Raw genomic sequence first — 21,405 nt, forward strand, 5'->3', positions numbered from 1 at the left:
AGTAGAAAGCCGAAATCTTTCTCTCCTAAAAATATCCTCCTTTCAATTTAAAGAAGATTTATTTGGCAAGGATTCAATTAAGTAGGTAAGCAAATTAATGTCATTACCATTTCATCGATAATATGAGAAGATCAAACTCATTCTGTGACATAGAGTCGAATTTTATCAATGATTTCTGTGTTTTTTCTTATAATGTTATTTAATTTGGTACTGATAAGTTGATAAGGTGGGTGTCACAAGGCGGATGTGTCTACCAGTGAGGATGACAGTGTTCCATGTAAGTGAGATTTTGCCTCATTCATTTAATATATTGTGTAGGAATCCTGTGAATGACATCTGATTCAATTCCTCAAGGATTTTTTGGAATACAACCTGAATAAAGAAAAGTGTTCTAGATTATGTCTGAAAGTTACTTCTTTGCATGATCTACACAAACATCTGTGTGTTAGGAATCACACCTTAAAAGGTAAGACCTCTTTAATCCTCAGCTCGCACAGGTTTCAACTTCTGAGGGTTGTCGTTCGCAGGAGTGCGACAGTTGGTTAACGGAAAAACAGAAAACAGAACAGATCTTCGTATAGAATTGCTATTTTGAAATTGCTTCCTTCCTTTGAAAGATTCCCACATTTTTTGCATCAAGATGGAGCAGTAGAAAACTGTTCTTCCACATAAAATACATAAAATGACATGATTTGAATGATTTGAATAAAATAGTTGATGAAGATATATAAATTAAACTAACTTGATATATGTATCATTGAAACCTTTTCCGCTCATACTCAACTGAACGTATCCTATTCGAAGATTTTAGGGGTCGCAAGTCGTTCCAATTCATTGCAAACGGTGGTGCCCCTCAAGGAAGCAATTTAGCACCTCGTTTATTCTCACTCTTCATTAACGACATAGGAAATAATCTCTCTAGCAATTTCTTACTCTTTGCAGATGATTTGAAAATCTTTCGGCCCATTACATCACAGGAGGACTGCTTAATCTTACAAAAAGACCTTGACTTTTTGTACAATTGGTGTACCGAAAATAATCTTCCCCTCAATACAAACAAATGTGAATACTCAAAATACACCCTTAAACATAATGTTATTTCTCATGATTACTGCATAAATTACACACCTGTTCAAATAAGCACTCATCAAAGGGATCTTGGTGTTACATTTTACCCTAAACTGAGTTTCTCCATCCACTATGACACAATAACATGCTCAGCCAAACGGATGCTAGGGATGCTGATTGACTGTCCCGAACTACTCTCCCACTTCAACTTTCACGTTCCACGAATCAATTCTAGAAATGAACTGACTTTTTATCTACCAAATTCTAGAACAAACATATTACTCAACTCACCAGTTGCTTCAATGAGCAAACTTTACAATCAAGTCTGTGAAAATCAAGTGGTCAAGTTAAGAACCACGTTAAGAAACTTTTACACTCTAGTCAAAATACATGAGCCCTAATCGAAAGTTTTTCTACCGTGTGATCTTATTACTACTACTGTATTACTGCTGAATTATGTTTTTTTTTGTAATACACCTGAACTATGTTTTTACTTGTTAGCTCTATATCTGACTTTTTTCAATTACTCTCCTAGCTTGCTGCATAAAGTGTTCCACCTGATTTTTTGCTTAACTCTCCTAAATGTTTACTTTATTTTATTTTTTGTTTACTCGCTTCAGGTGTTTCTAGTTGATAAATTAGTATTGTATTCATGTATATGTGTATGTATGTATATATGTATGTATGTGTATTGTGTGTACATAGGTAGATATAAACTGTAACATGCTTGTTAATAATATTAATATGTCTTGTCATTGGGATTTATTCCTGTTTAGACATTGAACTGAAAAGTCCAACCCGAGAAATGTTTGCCAAATATTAAACTCTGAAAGTTACTTCTTTGCATAATCTACGCATCATTATAGAGAATAGTTTTGCAATTAATTGTTTTCTTCTTCTCTTTGATAGTTTCCCACATTTTTTGTATAACGATGGAGAGGTACATGTGTATTACGTGGCATATATTTTTTTCTGAGATGATCAATTTCAGCATCGGAAAATTAGCAACTTCAACAATTAACTTGTTATTTATTTTCCTGTCTCAACAGAGAGTGCACGGAACTAGTTAGATCTGGATAACCGCAAAATCAATGAATCCAATCGCGTTGAATGCACTTTGATTCAATTGTTATGACATTTCTAAAAATAAACAAATTCTCCTCCAATGAAAACATAGAAACTCAGAGCCAAATTGGTGGAGTTTCCAATATAATCAATGGTGTTGCGTCTCAAGTTATCACGATAGTTTCTTTGATTAACAGAATCTACGTCAGTAACTTAATTGTAGGCAACGTCATTTCAAATTGTATGAAACTGATTCGTACATACCCACAAAGTGACGAATTGATTTGTAACAAACACATCATCTTTCGAAAACTTTCTGAAACAGAAAACAATTTTTTTTTCTTTCTCCTTTCTCATTCAATCCGGATATCTTTCATTATAATTTCTTTTCATGTACCGTTTTATGATTTTGATGTTAATTTCAGATATGATGTTATAAACTTCCGTCGTTTTTACTACTTTAAAGAGATATATATTTTATCACTATTTGACCATTTGTTCATTGGTAACATGTGACAATTTTATTTTCTCTATTATAAAAAATATTTTCTCTTCCATAATCTTGAATAATTAGCTGATGATGAACCTATATAGGTTCGAAACATGTACTGATTGATGGTTTTACCGTTCTAATTTTTGAAACAGCCTCATTATGTCCATGTCATTATGTAGATGTCCAAAATAAGGTTTTTCAGTGATTTTTCTCTTTATTTTCCAAACAAGTGTTGATCTAAATATACTAACATCTGTTTTACAATCATCATAGACATACCTAAAATCTGATTATCGATTTAGTTAGCTACACAGAGGAAAATTTTGGCAATCTCATGATATACAAAATATTAAATAATGACCTTCAAACCTTTCACTAACAAGTGATACACAATATCATAAAAAATTACAAAAACGTGTGAACAAGCGACCTCTTCAAATTTACTTTGAAGTAGGTGATAATTAGGAATTTCAAAAATATTATCGTAATCGGATCAGAATGAAATCATTATACCTTTCCGACAATCTCTAATGAGCATCAACTAATTTCAATTTATTAAATTGTTTTCAAATATACTCCAGAGATATTCGTCGTTATGATATTCAGCTAGGGATGTCCTTTGTGTACCTACGAATATTTGAAAAAGATGCTAATGATCGTGCCAAATGGAATTCTTGCCAATACAGGATGTAACTGAATAAGTGTAAAACATTTAAGGAGGTGATTCCTCATCGAAAAAAAGACGGGATCTTTCATATAAAGAAACTTCATTGGAGCATCCCTTAAGATATAGCCCCTTAAAGGGGGTACATAAAATTTGTATAACAATTTTTTTCACAAGCACTGAAAAAGTTACAATATTGAAATTAACCGACGTTTTGTACTACCAAAAAGACACTTGGCCAGTAATTTATTTGGTTTACCCCATGGTTGGCTAAAATTTATTTCCAATGTAACTTTTTGTCTTAATATTTGTTTACCATTTCAAAATTTATTTCCGATAGCCTGTTTCATTCTAAACAAAAAATGTCTCTTGGGTTTTTTGCCCAAAATAAACCAGTTGGCAGCAAAAAATTATTTTACGAACAATTACAGAGATACATCGTCATAAATGCAAACTGGATTTATTGTTATTTTGTAGTTGGTACCTGCATTGAACGATTAAAGGGTAAAACAAAACTAATTTATTAATAACAAAACACATAACATCTAGAAATCATAGTAAATGTTCAATATGTCTACCTTCAGACATTACGCATGCGTCTAGACGTCGACGCATTGAGCCACATATTCGCTCAAATATTCCTGGAGTCTCTTTGATCACCCTGCACGCATCGATGATGCGGTTTCTTAAGTCATCTACATCGCGAACAGGAGTACGATAAACCAAATGCTGTAAATGGCCCCAACTAGAGAAGTCGAGAGGATTGAGATCCGGGGATCGGGCGAGCCAGTTCTGTGGTTCTCCTCGACCTATCCACTGATTTGCATATGTTTCAGTTAAATGCTGACGAGCTACTTGACTAAAATGGGCGGGAGCCCCATCGTGCATAAAAAACATATCCCTTCTGACGCCCAAAGGAACTTCCTCCAGCAGTACTGGAGGTACTGCTGGAGGAAAATGAAGCCCAATTAAATCACCCCCAATAACTCCGAGCCACACGTTAAGAGAAAACTGTTCATGATGGTTAGTTTCGACAATAGCGTGAGGGTTTTCATCAGCCCATATGTGGTAATTGTGAAAATTAATAATCTTGTCTCGAGTCTCTCTTGTCTGTGAATTCTATGGTCTTCAGAAAGTCACAATTTCTTCTAATCATTTCCAGCATCCAATTGCAAAATTCAAGACGGTTCGGAAAGTCTCGCGGTAACAGTGCCTGTACTCGTTGCAGATGGTGAGGGTATAAGAGTTGCTCTTTAAAATTCGAAATACCGTCATATGATCAACATTTAGCTGGAAAGCAATCTTTCTAATAGTGGTAGTGGGTTGTTCTTCAATCAAATTAAGTACTGTTTCCTCAAGCTGTGGTGTTCGTACTTCTCGATGGCGACAACAATCCTGCGTTCTTTTGTCGAATTCTCGTAATCGTTGATGAAGTCGAGCAAATATCAGCCATTTCCTCATTTGTGTATGCCATTTCAATAACAAGTGAATTATTAAAGTAACAAATTAAGAACAGAACAAAAACACACAATTAGTATTAATTCAATTTCGAAAAATTTATTTGCTTTACCACAACCATGTGGTAAAGCAAATACATTTTTGGCTAAGTGTCTTTTTGGTAGTACAAAACGTCAGGTTGATTTCAATATTGTAACTTTTTAGTGCTTGTGAAAAAAATTGTTATACAAATTTTATGAACCCCCTTTAAGGGGCTGTATCTTTACAAGGGATGCTCCAATGAAATTTCTTTATAGGAAAAATCCTATCGACGAGGAATCACCTCTTTAAATGTTTTACACTTATTTAGTTACCCTCTGTTTAGTTCATGGCGGTTTTCAGAATATTTCTATTTATTTTCTTTGTGTTTTTTGTATTGCTGATGTAATGAAATCCAATTCAAAAGAGGATAGAAAACATACATACGCTCGTTCAAATCGATCAAAATAATGATTTGTGAAGCACCGTTTGAAACCTTTGTTGTGGTGATGAATATTACTGGAGTTTTTTCCCAACACCAAATCGTTATTTTTAACACCTCGACACGTGTTTTGATCACCAAGTGATCATCTTCAAGAGGAAAATCAAACTACCTCCTCTTGAAGATGATCACTTGGTGATCAAAACACGTGTCGAAGTGTTAAACTAAGAGGAAGATTAAACTATAAACTACCTCCTCTTGAAGATTATCACTTGGTCGAAACACGTGTCGGGTTGTTAAAATAACAGTTTTGTGTTGGGAAAAAAACTCTAGTAATATTTATTGAAAATAACATTTATTTATTTCTAGTCAGACAATAAAATTGGGTAGAAAGTATTAATACAAAATCAAATCAAAAAAGAAAAGAAAAGATAAGGAGAAGACAGGGTCATACTATGAAACTAAAATGAATATGAGTTATTCAAAAAATTGCTGCAAAGCATAAAAACATTTTTCTAATGAAAAATTCTTAAATGATTTTTTGAACACAGAGAGAGTATTCAATGCCCTTAAATGATCTGGAAGGTGGTTATATATCCTTGGACCAATGTATTCCGGTCCACATGACGTTACTTTGATGCTAGGTAACGGCAAATGAAAATGATTCTTGGTTCTAGTATAATTTTGATGAAGTTTCACAGTTCAAGAATATAAACTGATGTTAAAGTTAGGACACCGTACTCTTTAACATATGCCTTGCATGAGTCTTTGTTTGAACAATTTGCTATGTACCACATAATTTCGTTTTGTGCTATGAAAACAATTCCTACTGTGGAAGATCCACCCCAGAAACAAACACCATACCTAAGATTACATGCTACTTGAGCATACTATTTATTGAGCAACTGACTCTTTGTTGAAACTGTTCGTAAGTTGATGAAAACATACTTCAATGAATTCAGGTTTGAAATGAATTAGTGACAGTGGGCTTTCCAGTTCAGGAACTCATCTAGAATGATTCCCATGAATCCTACATTGTGATCAGTATTTGTTAGAGTCACATTGTTCACCATTAAATATATGCTTTCCACTCTGTTTTGCCAAATGTGAATACGTATAACTTCTGTTTTGTCTTCATTGATGAATAAATCATTTTCAATAAAGTAATTTGATATCCGGCTTATTATTCTGGCACAATTGTTTTTTAATATTTTTGTATCTGGTGCAGATACAACTAGCGAAAAGTCATCCGCATAAGCGGTATAATGGCCTTCGGTAACTACTGATTCGATGTTATTTACATAGAGTATAAAGAGTAGGAGACCCATTATTGAACCCTGTGGCACACCCATACTCATATTCAGACATTCAAAATTGGCTCTATATTTTTCATTTTCTCTATTGGCTTGTATTGACGCAAATTGTTTTCTATTTTCAAGAAATGTAGCCAGCCAACTGAGAGAAACCCTTCTTACACAAGACATTTATAATTTTGAAATGAGTTTTTCATGATTAACGCAGTCAAATGCTCTACTTAAATAATGATAATAATATAATTAATGGGCTTTATTCATTGACATACATTGTTTATAAAGAAGAAGTAGATACAAAAGTCAATGAAAGGGCGAAGTTCAGCCGAGTCTGTTTTACAACTCAACCTAGGGGATTGCATGTATTATATACGAATATAAAAATAATTACCTAGTATACATTGATAAGTGAGTAGTTCATGAATCTTTGTGAAACTAAGAAAAAAACAAAAGTTATAAATTCCAAAGTAAATATTAAAAATGTATTTAGCTTAAATAAGGTAAAATATATAGCAAAACATACAGAAAAGTGAGACAAAGGGAAAACTATATGAGCAAGGTTTAACATGAATATATTATCTATCCAGAAATCACAAAGGATCACGGCGGGGCAAGGACAAAGATGGAGAACATATTTATCTTCGAGGTAAACAAGAGAGGTTTTAATTTCTAGTAGGGGTATTTAGACACTGGCACTGATGACAGTGGACAGATGAAAGAGCTGAAACCAAATATGTTGTTCAAAGAATGTAAACTTTCATAGCCGGAGATTACTGTATGAAAGATATTTTCAGTTTTTTTTGGCCGTGGTCGGCAAGTGTTTTATGTTTGGCATTTCGTCTACTACTGCGGTAGATATTATCAAAGGCGATGTGGTATTTGGTTTTATATTCTTATTAGTGATAGAGGCTTGGTTTCTCTTCATTAAATTACCTTACCTTGTTTGTGCACCTTGTGATGTTAAATACTCCTCCATTTCAATTGAAATTATTCCTGTTTTCGAATTTCCATTGTCTCTTTCATATACACTTCGAGTTTTATCGAGTATTATTGTATTTTCGAATGGGATAAAGTTAGTTTGTTGCAGATTTTTTTTTATGATGCCTAGGTCCTCTTTGAGACCTTTCTTTGTATTACAGAGCCCAAAGGACGGTCTACTAGAGTCTTGATGATTCTTCTTTTGGTGGATTGATGGCAGTTGCATTCGTAATTCAGGTACTTTCCCGTCTAAGTGGGTTTTCGATACGTCTAAGAATGGCAATTCATTTTGGACTTCTTTCTCCATTGTGAGGGTGATAAAAGATCTTACGCCGTTAATGTGATTCATGAAGGTGTCTAGTTCTATATTTCCATGGTTCCATATTATGAAGGTGTCATCGACGTATCTCCATCAGACTTCCATAGGTAAGTTCGTTCTGTCTTCCAAGTTCCCGTCTTCGAATGGTTTCCTCTGTATGATTTGAAGTGTTTCTTCGACAGAAACGTTAGTGTAAAGGCTTACCACGTCGAAACTGATCAATTGATCTCGATCTCTGACTAGTAATTCCACAAAAGACGAAGTTTTTCCTTGCAGTGGTTGTGTTACAGGAAGTAACATAACCACCGGAACACCGTTCTTGTGGATTTTGGGTAGTCCATACAAGTCAGGTGGCTTACTGTGGTGCGAAGTTAGCGATGATCTCTCCTTTTCCGGGAAGTAAACTTGGTGTTTTTTTGAAGTCTGTCAAAATTTCCTTTCAATTGATGCTGTAGGATTCCGCACAATCTTCGTGTATTGTCCCTTCTGAAGAACATCTTCAATCCATCAGTATTCATCACAACAGTAGCGTTTTCCTTATCTGCAGGAAGGATCTTGATTGTGTTATTTTTACGTAGATGTTGGAACTGGTTCTCGATCCAGATGCTCTCTGATTTCCCACCTGAATTTTTCTGCCTCGGTCTGCCCAGCAAAAAAGGCCATGGTAAGGATTGCGACGGCAGCAGCTGTCACTAGTTAACAGAAGAGTTTCAGTCCTGCTCCACGACAACTCCCGGACGCATGTTTCACATATCACCGTCCGAAAATTGAACGAATTGAGCGACGAAATTCTGCATCATCCACCATTCTCTCCAGAAACTTTCCCGCCAGTAGAACCTTCGCCAATCGACACCAGACAAAAACGGCATTCGCCAACTTCAAAAAATCCCGTGTACTGACGAAATTAGTCGCTTCATGAAAAAGGACAACATTATTGAAACAAGCTAATATGAATATTGATATAAATATTTCGATTGGAAGGCCTAGGTCAGCAGAATATAAAGAATCACATCAGCAAAATACTCCACGAAGAGGGTAAATTATTTTTCATCATTGTAGGCAATAATTGAATATCTAGGGAGATGGAATTATGGTTTATTCGAAGTATTCCGATGGGTAGGCAACAAAATCACGAGTGTAAACTAACCCGATATTAGGGTGGATCGCACTTTTTGTATAGTGGCATCAATGTCAGGAAAAATTCATAAAATCTTTCTGAAATTAGGGTATTTTCCGAACAAAATGTATGGAAATGTATCACATTGGATGAGCAATTTGCATAACAAAGTATGTATGCACACATTGCCAGTTAATGTTTGATTTGACGAAATATGAAGATGAAGGTTAGTGATTGCGTGACTTAATCAGCAAATTTGTATACAACTCAGATTCACTTTGTCATTCAATTGGAGGAAGTAATTTGTTAACTCAAAACATGTTAACAAGTGTCACAAATGATTCATGAAAGAGCAAATAATATAAAAGAGGTCAAGTGCTAGGGAATTTTTGTGAATACTGCATTGATCTCGGGACTCTCCTCTTTGACAAAGTAAATATATATATATATATATATATATATATATATATATATATATATATATATATATATATATACATATATATATATATATATATATATATATATATATATGTATATATATATATATATATATATATTTGTATATATATATATATATATATATATATATATATATATATATATATATATGTATATATATATATATATATATATATATATATATATATATATATATATAATAAAATTAACTCAAATATAAAACTTTTGCAAGGTGATGATACAGCTCTAAATTTTCAGAGTTATACCTTCAGTTAAAATGGTGACAATTTTTATTTGAGGATTAATAATTATGGTAGATCTCTAGAAGGAGTATGTCGATTGTGGTATTTTTGCAATTTAACATTCACACATAAGTAAATGCAAACAACGTTGAGAATAATACCATTACCTCCTTGTGAGATGACTATGCCCTAAAATCGCTTGTGCGCTGTGTTGAAACCATATGTCGTTGGTATCCAGATCATCCAATTCAGGCCGAAAGAAGTCGGTAATCATTGACCTATATTGCAAGCCGTTGATAGTGATGGCCTGGTCAACGTCATTCTCAAAGAAATATGGACCGATGACGCCGCCAGCCCAAAATCCTCACCAAGCAGTGTCTCCTTTGGGATCTATTGGACGCTCTTGGATCTCATGTGGGTTGCTATCGTCCCAAATTCGACAATTTTGTATGTTCACGTACCCATTCATCCAGAAATGGGCGTCGTCGCTAATAATGATTTTTCGATGAAAATTAAGGTCAGTTGGCAACTGCTCCAAATCCCATTCAGCAAACACACGTGTTTGTATATAGTCTTTCAGCTTCAGTTCCTGGGTCACTTGAATTTTGTATGGGTGCAGGCCCAAGTCTAGACGAAAAATTCGCCAAGTTGTGGTCTGCGACGCGAAAACGACTGAACACCCATTTTGATAAACAATTTTATTATTTGCATGTGGTGTTGAATGCTATATTCATACATCATGATTTTGCAAAACAGACTGAATGGATAACAACTGATTTGACAGATGTAGCTTCAACAAGATGGCTGTTATCAATCATCAAAGTTCGGAAGCTTTTCTAGATGTACTAGTATAGCAGAACGATGTGGTACCAGACTAACCCACAAAGTGTATCGAAAACCCACACACACAGATATATACTTGCACGCACTATCGAACCACTATCCTAGCCAAAAGAGAGGAATAATCTCCACTATAACGGAACGGGCCCGGAGAATATATGAACCAGAACATCTGGAGAGGGAACTGAATTACCTTGAAGTGACCTTGAGATTGAATGGATACAGTACCTCAGAGACCAGAAAAGCCATGGAACCGAAGGACACCACGGTTCAGAAAGCGAAAAAGGATCAGATGGTTGCACGCGCATATCTACCGTTTATCCCTAGGGTCACGGATAGAATTGGAAAACTATTGGACAAACACAACTTCGAAAGAGTCTTCAAACCCACGAGGAAGATACAACAAAGCCTCAGGTCGGCTAAAGACAAAAGAGACCCATTATCAGCAGCAGGGGTCTATCGCATACCGTCCACGTGTGGAAAGATATATATCGGAACCACCAAACGATCCATGTGAACAAAACTAAAGGAGCATAAAAGGAACTGCAGACTAGGCCAAACTGAAAAGTCAGCTGTGGCAGAATACGCAGTTAGTGAAGAAGACCACAGAATTTTGTTTGAAAACACGGAACCAATTGCCCCCAACCAGGGATATCACAGCCGACTGGTACGGGAGGCAATAGATATCCACAAACACACGGAGAATTTCAACAGAAAAGAAGAAGCGGTGAACCTCAATCAAATATGGAGCCCCATTTTAAGGAATTCGAGAATAACGAACAGGACAACAGGCAGCGAGATTGTTAATGATCCAGGTTCAAGTGCAAGTACGAGAACAGGTATAAATGCAGGTACAGATACAAGTGATTACCTGACAAGGTATAAATACGCTTTACGAAGCCTAAAAGGTAATCATCGGACAGCAAGCCATGATGGTTAAACCTCTGAAGAAGCTAGACACTCGCGCCAGCGAAACGTCAGGAAGAAATTCCAAAAATCCACGGCTTTCGTACTCGAAAAGCAATAACACTGAAAACCTCAGCCGTGAAAGTCTAAACCATTTTGTCGGAAGTCTCTGTTGGAAGACCCTATTCAATAAGAGATTAATTTTTAGGAAGTTGGATTCTGAAAAAAAACAAGAAGATAGCTCACATAATTTTCCTGTTTTTATAGTGATTTTGCTTCTTCCGGTCCTTTCTATAATCCTTTCAGAGGCCTCCAATTATGATTTCGTCGAAGATCCCGGTATTGAATTTGTGAAGTGCACCTAGAAAAGCTCTATAATAGTATTTCCCCCTATTTTTATACAAGCCCCAGAATTCGTTTGGAGATTGCTTAGTGAGATCTAAATCTCTTCGAGAGTATATAGAGTCCAACCTAGGTTTGGTCAACATCTCCGGTTCGCCTTCTCCATAGGGCTCTCGTATATATTCTTAGGGCTATGTTATATTCAATCAATGATCTATTGCATTGAGTCTAGATGCCTGATTCCTTTGAATTTTTGAGCAATTTTCTAGTTCCTCAACTCATTTCATCTAAATGTTTATTCCAATAGAAAACATTCCTATTTGATCTCTGAACGTAGAAATGATAGCACTCGGCCAATTGCCATCCGCTCTAAGTAAGCTTCCAGGTCTGTCTCATATGCTCAATGCTTACGTTTGAGTAGTTTTGTACAGTAACGGCTTCCTCGTTAAATTGCTGTCAGTGATCCCACATATGTGCTTTGGTTTCACAGCTAATTATAAGCCATAATTTGTTTGTTCGACAGGCATTGGCTGGCTCTTCCCCATCCCTAGGTCGTCGCGATTCTGAACAATTGTAGGTATCTGGTATCTGTAGAGTAGGGAAGGTGAGTGTAGACTCACAGCACTTAGGCCACATGTTGTACATCCTCCCGAGGAGTTGTCCTCTAAGGCCATCGTCCATCCTGTCTTTTCCAGGAAGATGAACAGGTCACTAGGAGACACACACTGGCAACCTTGAGGTGTCTCATGGTGGCCTCCGCGAAGGTTCTGGAAGGTGTAGCGATATCACTGTCGTTGCGCGGCGTCTTCAACCTTCCCTCTGTGGAGGTGCACAAGTGAGGAAGCTTTCCTGCAGGGACAGCCGGTTATTCAAGGCAGATCTCTTGGCGCCCGCCGCGGGATGTGCCCTTGCTGTTGGAGGTGATCTGCTATGTACAGCCTCATTCCAAGCAGTAGATTGGGGTGTCCAGCATCGGGATTGGTTTTTGTTTTTATTGTTTCTGTTGTTTCATTCATGTTCCTACGAGTAGCAAGGGAAGAGTTAGTCACCTCTAGCAGAGTCCCGCATTACCAGAAATAGGCTGATTGCAATCCCCAAGAGGATCGTTGGTGACCGCATATCACCCTGCGGCCATTCAGCTGTCGGCACGATTCCTTACGCCTTAGCTTCGGTAGGCTGGTCCACGGTGGCATGTTTTGCAAAGAATTTTGGGGGGTTTCAGTTCCCCTCAGCGTACTTATTTCTGCCACTGACCAGGAGTCCCGCGACCCCCGTCTGTAAAGCCACATTGGCTTCCCGAACAGGGCCTTCAGTACTCTGGCCGTTCCCCTATCCGCCAAATGGGGACGCGCCCGATAGGTAGCCCAACCCAATTGGTGTCAGTGCTCCCACAGATGTGCTTTGGTTTCACAGCTAATTATAAGCCATAATTTGTTTGTTAGACACGCCTTAGCTGTTTCTTCTACATCCCTAGTTCGTGGCGATTCTGAACAATTGTAGGATATTTACGTTGGGTCAAAGACGTCTTTCCTCTGTCCTTCCTGATAGACCATTATGTGCACTATTTGAGGACATCTATCGTGAGTTATTGTGGAAAAATCCTGTTAGTCGTAAAATCAGGAGCATCGATCTTTGCATTTTGTTTATGAATAGATGTATTGTGTTTTTTCAAAACGATGTTATCTCAGATTAAACCCAGTGAATAGACTCCAGTTGTTGTCAATTGGATACATCTGATGAAGGTCACGACATAATTTTTTTTCATTCTTGAACCGAATACATGTTTTATCTCCACTATACAATAGTTACAAATATTCCATCAGGATAAGCAGGTAGAAACCGTGTAACTATTGCTATCATGGAAAAATTTTTGTTGATTGCATTATCGATTACGTAGAAGGATGATAAATTATAATGAAAATGCCTTACTCGCTGGTAATTATTATCAGGATGTTAAAATACGATAACAACAATGTATTATTCGATTGAAATAATCCAATTCAAGGAACATATTTGCCATGAAATGTTAATTTTTTTTCACGTCATCTGAAAGAAGATGAATAATAAAAAAAATGTGGGAAAGAAGTAACTCTATACATAGATGTATAGATCTTGCAAAGAAGTAACTTTCAGACACAAATTGGAAGAAAACAGCTGCTTCCATAGAAACATTGAAATACACGAATAGAAAATTCTTTCGAAACAAATACTTTTATATGAACACTGAATTATATAAAAACACTTTTCTCTACTCAGTTTGTATTCCAAACATTCGTTATTGAATTGAATCAGATATCATTTACAGGATTCCTTCACAATATACTAACATGGAACACTGTCATCCTCATTGGTAGACATCGATCTTTCGACGTAAGACACTTGCCCCAAGGCTCTTCAGTACCAAATTGGATAAAATTATAGAAAATACACACAATTCATTAATGAATTACGACGTCATGTCCCGGATTGAATTTGATCTATTTATATCATCGATGACATCGTAATGCTAATCAATCGCTCATTTGATTAAATCCCAGCCAAAGGAATCTTGTTCAAATTGAAAGAGTTATATTTTAAGGAGTGGTTAATTTTTAAGAAAGAAAGGTTTTGGTAAGTATCTACGGAATAAAAAAGAAATGATTTTTGTGTAAGAAAAAATAAAAACGGAGAATTCAAGGTTATGTGGAAATATGGTTCCTGTGATTCTTTATATTTCCTACAACTTACAACTACAACAATTCAACTTTTTCCAATAAAAGGTCCAGTTTCAGTGTAATTTATTTTTCCTGTTGTGAGCACAATATTTTTCTAGCTTTCTTCGATTCATTTCCTTTCCCAGTTAATAAATTTTTTTCTTCCTTCTGCACTGATTTATATCAGTTTCATCAACTTTCCCGCCCCCCACTGAAATCGACTAAGTATATCACTCTTCAAAAGACATAATTCAACTTCAGAAAACAGTATGTCACTTCATGTTTCGTGAATCTTTTCAGCTTGAATACATCACTGAGGTTTGGTGGCTAACCAAAGGGGTAATCTTACTAAATTATCTGTGTGGGAGTGGTTTGCGAAGTAGTCTCCAGATAAAAGATGACCTCGAGACTGATTTCCCTAATGATTTAATTCAATTGAAATACAGGGACTCTGTTATTGTTTCTTAAGTGACTTTCCTGCAAGTGACTGCAACTTTTAATCCAAGATATTACTCTGAAGATATTTCGCATAAAAAACTATTTCCAAACGAATCAATGGAAACTTGCAGAAAGAAATATATTTAATATTCCTCAATTGCAGCATGGTTCATTTCTTCCAAAAATAACCAAACGGAAGCCACAGATGGGAGAGTGTGTGTAGACCCACAGCACTTAGGTAACACTGACCCATTGTACATTCTCCCGAGGAGTTGTCCTACTAAGTCATCGTTCCTCCTGTCCTTTCCAGGAAGGTGAACAAGTCACTTGAAGACATCTTCTTTATATCGGCAGGTGTAGGCCAAGACTCGCCGAACACACACTCTCTTATTGACGATAACACCGGGCACTCGCATAGGACATGCCTGATAGTATCATCTTCCTGTTCACACATCCTGCATAGAGGTGTGTCCACTAGCCCCATAGTATGGAGGCGTTTCCTTAGTTGACAGTGGCCGGTCAGAAATCCTACCGTTAAGCGTAGATTTTTCCTGGTCATCGCCAGATATTTCTTCGGCGCCAGCTTCCCAAGGTCCCCCAAAGTGATCCTGGCAAAACTGCATCCTTTGATTCAATCCCATCTCTTTAGGGATTGAGTATGGGTGTAACATTTGCCTAGTTCCGCAATTGTCGAAGTCATCAGGCCGTAGGTGCCACTGGGTCCTAAAATTCTTAGTCCAGCCGCTTCCTTGGCTAAAGAGTACTCCTGTCATGCCATTCAACCCACCTCAGAATAATGTTATTATCTACCGAGGCTTTGGCTAAATCTTGTGGTACTCTAGTACTAGCCCTGAGGTAACACGTTGTCTGTTCAAAGCAAATAGGGCTTGTCTGCTGTCAGTGCAGATTGTTATGTTTTTGCCAGAATTTTTTTTCCTGGTTATTTCTTTTGTGGCGATTGAGATACCAGCCAGTTCTGTTTGGACCACGCTGGTATTTTTTCCCATTCCCCACTTAATCCTTAGGCTTAGTGATCTGGATTACACTCCGCATCCTGAGCCTTGCCACAGGTGGACAATGAAGATATGGAAATAGTTGTTCTTGGATATTTTGCTGCTCATCCGAATGGGCCTTCAATGCGATGGTGCTGGGTTTATCAAAAATAGATTATTCAATCGTCATGATACTCATTTTTGGACTGATGAAAATCCACGCCTCACCCGCGACCAAAATTTACTAGAAAGTTGTAGTTTCAACGTTTATTGTGCTATAAAACACAATAGATTCTATTTGTACATCTATGATGAAAATTTGAATGGTGAAGAATATTGTAATGTACTAAAAAATGTTGTGAGAGTTGCATTTATCAATTGAAGATGCAAAAAATATTTAGTACCAACAGAGAAGAGACTACCAATCTCATAATTGCGGGACCGTAGGCGTATTACTCAATCAATTAATTTATGAGACGTGAATTACCAATAATGGAACTTACTATGGCCAGCACGTTCCCCCGATCTGACTCTTATGGAGTATTATGTATGGTCTGTAACTGTTCAAAATGAAGATTTCGTAGCCCGTAACCGGTTGATTTTTGATACTGAAAATATTTCATGAATCATCTCGAAGTTTAAAAACTATCCTATAAAATACAGGTTGTTCCATTTGTATAAGCCACTTGAACAGACCATTTTTCATTACCTGACAATGCGAATTGAAAAAGATTTTAAAGAATGAACACACTCCGCCACTGGAGATTTAGTTGCTTATTTTTGAATTGAATTGAATAATATGCCCTGAATAAAGACTGACAGTCACAATTGCTCTTAAAAAAGGTTACACATAAAATATATTTTCTTCACAACACGTGGATGAACGACAGCAATTGTAAAGCATGATTAATGTTTTTCAAATGGAAAAACCTGTACAGAATAGTACAGAATAGAAGTAAACTTCTAGGCACACGTATCGGGATGAAAAGGCAATGAAGTGAATTGATCGAAGGGATGTCTTGTTAACCCCAATTGAATGAAAATTGACGTTTTCTGCATTTTCTCTTGAAAATTTAATTGAAGATTATATTTCAATGAATGCTGAAAGGCAGGAATCTAAGACCATCAGCTAACGGGTCAAAGATGGTTCGCAAATATTGAGTTGGTCTTTCTTCAAAAAACTAATATGCTCTTTTATGCTTTTGGAAAAAAATCTTCCGGTTTATCCGATATAAAATTTTGGACAAGAACCACAAAGCAACTTATATGTATACTTCCGATCTATCCGACAATTATTAATTTAATTAAACGAATTGTGTAGAAAAAGTTAGGTTGAAATGAAGCTAGCAAAAATGTAACATAGAGGATTGTCATATATGTATGTCAACATAAGTCCACATATACAAATTGTATAATGAAATGATAACATGAATGATAACATGAAAATGACAGCGCTCAGTTTTCATTGCCGGATTCTTTTTGTTGAATACTAATGTCAGTATTCGAAATCGTTTCACAAACATCCAATAATGTCTTCTGTAATACTAAATCTGAAACAAATACCTATAATCTTCATCTCTCTGCTATTTTATTCTTCTCCTTGTCCCGACATTCTGGTGGAAGATTAGACGCAAGGTCAAATTCGAGGACTTAACTGAATGCCCATCGCTCATAGTGCCAGATCTAATTAAAAAATTATGATTGTTACTGCTTTGTTAATAATGTCAAATGAATGTGTTATTATTCTTACTTAATAATGATGTTTGGTTTTTTATATATTCTCAGAAATTATTTGTGAGAGATGATCATCAAGATCTTTACAATTGTTAATAACGAATTTTTTTATATTTCTGTTATGTTCAACAAACTAATTGAATTTCATTATGACCGTGACCAGCAGCAAAATAATTTGCATATGGTATCTACAATAATCGCTTATGATGGTGTCAGTGAATGGAATCCCAAAACTTGGGATTCCATACAATATTAAATTACCATTCTCTTCTTATAATAACCAGTTTGGAATTTCCCGAATTTCTGCGGACAAGAAATTCAGTCTGTTGAAGCACTGTAGGCCTCATATTTTAGTGTGTTGAAAAGCAAGTCAGGATATCACTACATAGTGTGGAATCAATAATATATTGGGTTGATTGATGATGAGAAAAAAAATTTATAACAGGAACAGGTTCCCTTCCCTCTTAACTCTTCAACGAGACAAGATATCAAGGTCAGACGTAAAAAAGCGTTATCTTTAGAACTTTTTGTTTGGAAAGGCAATAGTTGTATGTCATTTTTCATCGATAGGGCGCTTTTTCCAAATGTACAGGTGATCTTCTGATACTTCGTCTGATAGGTATTTTGTAACCCTATCCATCACTGTTTGATTTTGGAAATCGCATAAGTAGTTAATATTCGTTTTAGGAATCTGCATAGAAACGATAAATATCATAATTCCAAAACTAACATCAATTTTTTCCAAAGAACATTTGAAATGTTCACCATTCACTTCTTTACAAATACGCATACACTTCAGATGTCACGTATTTTCTAAGGAACTTCTAGAAGCGTCATATCAGGTAATCTAGTGAGCCACTCTCTAGGACCACGTTTTCCTATCTACCAATTTGAATAACTGAAAACCCCAAATGAGTTTTAAACCTCCACTACTGGATAGGCAAACGTTATACTTCGGAATGTAATAAGAGGTGCTCTTTTAGAAATTGACTCAGAAGCATTCCAAAATGTGAACAAAAAATTTGTAATTCTTGTTTGCCGATTCTTGAACCGAATATAAAAATTCTAGTTACTCAGAAATAACTGATCGGAATTTCAAGAAAAATTCCAATAGACACTTGAAATACCTATGTTAATCGAAATGACAATTTCCTTTTTCATCATAAAAATACTAAAAAAAATTATACCATTTTACGTAAATGCAGTCTCAGCTCAATATCTTGTGCTGTTTGGGACTCAGGAGGGAGTCGACTTGATATTTTTAGATTCATTTTTCCTTCGTCACAATGTTTAGATCATATTTTCACCTTATATCGTGACACTAATTAAGATTATGAGCCGGATTCAACATAATGGTGGTGTAACAAAATCCAATTTCAAATGACATAACATTGCTCCAAAAACTATGACCAAACACACAACTGACACAGTTTTAATGCCTGAATAAGATAACAATGTACCTAGTTGTAGGTAATGACATGTTACAGCTTAATAAAATTCAAGTTCAGCCAAATACGACATTGAATGTTTTGTTGGTACTAACGAGTTGGGATGAAAAATAATAAAATAATTGAAGTGTGACGTTTATCTAGAACCATAGCCATATTTAAATTGAAACAGGAAAGAGGTTAGTTAATAAGAAGAAGTTAGTACGAAAGATGAGGACGACTTTCAAAGGAAAGAAAAGAGTACTTGACTTCGAGAGGGCTTTTTCATTCAGTTTTCGTCTGAAAGTTACTTATTTACATGTTTGACATGTTTGTCAAGAATTTATTTTGAAATTGTTTGCTTTCATATTTTCTCTGGAAGATTTCAATATTTTTTTGTATCAAGATGGAGTAGTAGAAAGCCAAAACCTTTCTTTCCCAAACATTAATCAGTCCTAAAAGAGGAATATCATTGTTGCTTATTGGTAGGTCCAGAATATCAACTATTGGTCGGATATGTACAACTAGTTATATTGCCAAACAACTGAGTTGAACTGAAACTGAAAAATGTGTGTTAGTGTTTATTAATGAATTCGTCAATGTATACAGCGTGACTCACGGTCGATGGTAGGTTTGACGTTTCTGGAAAACGCAAAGCATGATTTTTCTGAAAATTTTACCTCTCACATTTCCTTACCTGTTCTATCGATCTGGAATATTTTCAGCATTGCGGCGTTGCCATCTCTATCATTGTCACGTTCTGACAATGATTTGATCACTTTGTTCATGTGTATAATAAATAATTTCATAAGAACTTCGTTTGAATAATCGATATTTGCATTCATTTTAGAAGATGATTCGAAGCACCGTTGATAACTCTTTGTAAACTACTTATAAAAGTAACCGAACTGCTATAAGCTTGATAATTCCACTGCTACCTAAATCCAAATTCTAAAAAAAATAATGTTTCTAGAAGAAGCGACTTTATTGAGAAAACTTGACGATTTAGGTATAGGGACATTATATATCATCTTGAAGCATTTATTTTTCACCATCTTTACCGAGTAATATATAGGGGATTTCATTTGAAAAAATAAACTTTTGACTACTTTTATGCACAATGGAAATAATAGTAATTTTAGCACGTCCTCTATGATATGGAGTCGATTTCTTGGTGTTATTTGAATATTATATCGAGTTTGTCCAAACTATCATCAAAATATCAACTTTTCATGAATTGAGAGTACTGATGTACTTAATTTCTATTAAGACTATGTTTTGGACCATATTTAGCACATTTTATTTTTTATCTCGAAAACAGATAGAGATAGGTATAGGACATTATTAACAAAAAGTATTAAAATACCAGAGCGATTCCAAAAATGTAATAATATACGGGGTATTCCATTAAAAAAAATAAAGTTGCTAGGACTTTTTGATGGAAATGGCAACGCCGCAATGCTGAAAATATTTTAGATCGATAGAACAGGTAAGGAAATGCGAGAGGTGAAATTTTCAAAAAAAATCATGCTTTGCGTTTTCCAGAAACGTCTAACCTACCATCGACCGTGAGTCACGCTTTATAGTCCAGTAACTTTATAAATCATTTAAAAAATCGGGTTTTTTCAAATTTTGGCGATTGAAATCCTGAAGAACTAGGTTTTGAAAAAACTTGCTTTCTAAGTTTTTGAAGTAGACTAAATTTGCTATAATATGATACTAGAACTGTCTCTGTACACCCAATATTTTATATTTTTTTTCGAACTTAGCACTTTTATGCAATTATTTCTTTCTGATTAATTTAATTTTGACCCTGATTATACCATCGAAGCTTTTTGTGATGGGATGTTAAAAAACAAAATGAGAAGTGTGAACGATGATGTTTAAGGGTGAAGAATGAACTAGAAAGACATTGAAAAAAACAACTCAAAGAGGAAGGAGAGAAATGTAGAATTGATAAATTCTTACTTATGTAATGGAACACATGTTTATCGGCTGTTGCTTCCTCCATGAACCCATTTCCGGGATGCTCAACTTTTTTGAACTTTCCCATGTAACCATATCTGAAACGTCAAACGGTCTATTTTACTCTCGGGACATGAGGAATTATGGGGAGTCATAATCATTATACCTCCCATTGCAGGAAAAGTACCCGTCCCATCTAAGGTGTTGACATTAAAGTCGGCGTTATCAAAAGAAAATTGCATAAACGACATTGAAGGGTCCTTCAACATGAGTTGGTCTGGTCGCATGATGGCCGAGGTTTCCAAAAGCACAATATCCTTGTAACTAGCTGAGAATCCAAGCGTTGACAACTCAACCGAATGTTTTGACCTGAACTTGTGATACAAAAAAGCATCAATCCTCTGCAGTAAACAAGAGATAACCAAACGAGGC

The 21,405-nt window shown here is 35.7% G+C and overlaps 1 protein-coding gene across 1 annotated transcript in view; it reads left to right on the forward strand.

Moving 5' to 3' along the window:
• Positions 1-21,405, forward strand: part of LOC111509790 (proton-coupled amino acid transporter-like protein acs) — a 63,048-nt gene that overhangs the window by 23,402 nt on the left and 18,241 nt on the right. The gene's annotated exons all lie outside the window — the stretch shown is intronic.

Source organism: Leptinotarsa decemlineata, unplaced genomic scaffold (genome assembly GCF_025532065.1).
Source record: "Leptinotarsa decemlineata unplaced genomic scaffold, Ldec_3_MD MMD2_tig00000035_RagTag_RagTag, whole genome shotgun sequence".
Lineage (NCBI taxonomy): Eukaryota > Metazoa > Arthropoda > Insecta > Coleoptera > Chrysomelidae > Leptinotarsa > Leptinotarsa decemlineata.